This window comes from Bidens hawaiensis, unplaced genomic scaffold, assembly GCF_021521415.1.
Source record: "Bidens hawaiensis isolate Kalapana, Puna unplaced genomic scaffold, B.hawaiensis_p1.1 tig00048463_1, whole genome shotgun sequence".
Classification (NCBI taxonomy): domain Eukaryota; kingdom Viridiplantae; phylum Streptophyta; class Magnoliopsida; order Asterales; family Asteraceae; genus Bidens; species Bidens hawaiensis.
Window position 1 is genome coordinate 86,976 of NW_027498690.1, and position 800 is coordinate 87,775.

An 800-nucleotide genomic window follows, 5' to 3' on the forward strand; every position below is an offset into this window, starting at 1 on the left:
AACTTAAAACATCATATTATTAATTTTTGCGCATCTTTTTCGGCTTGATCGATCATTTCTTGCTCGGTTTGGTATTGAAGGTTTCGTTTAATGTACCGACGTATCATTACATCGAAATTCTTTTTCTGTGCCGTACTTTACTTATCCCGAAGCATTAATGATTCGTAAAATCACTAAATATTATAGATATCGTCTATAATTGAACCCTCGATTCGTTCGGGTTTCAATAACTATCGATCGATTAATCGCATATTCAATACGATGAATTATATATTCACGTACAATCAATACAGTGAACCATGTATTCTCGTATAATTACTATGGTAATTCATGTACCCGACATTAAATATAACGTAACTATTGTCTACCGGTTAGGGCATATCTGGTTTCGTCGGAATCGTTACATTCTCCCCCCGTTAAGAAATTTCGTCCTCGAAATTTTTCACGCCCACTATCCCCTTCCGAGAGAAAGGTGGGGGTTTTTCCTTCAGAATTCACCCTCGCGTTACCAGGTATAATCTGGTCCTCGCTGTGAATTCACTTAATCTAAATCAATAAAGCTTGGTGTGTCCAAACTGTTTAGTTTTCCCGTCTACTCTCTCTACGGAATTATTTATGATATCAGGCATGTCTTCTATGAGTACCCCCATTACTGGTACTTTCGTTGCCTCGTCGCTTAGGTACTTTTCAATCCGTATACATGGCAAAACATCATGTATAGTACTTAGCCCCTGGAGTACTTTAATCGATAAACTAAATGACCAATCATGGAGATAGTCTCATGAGGTCCAATATATTAA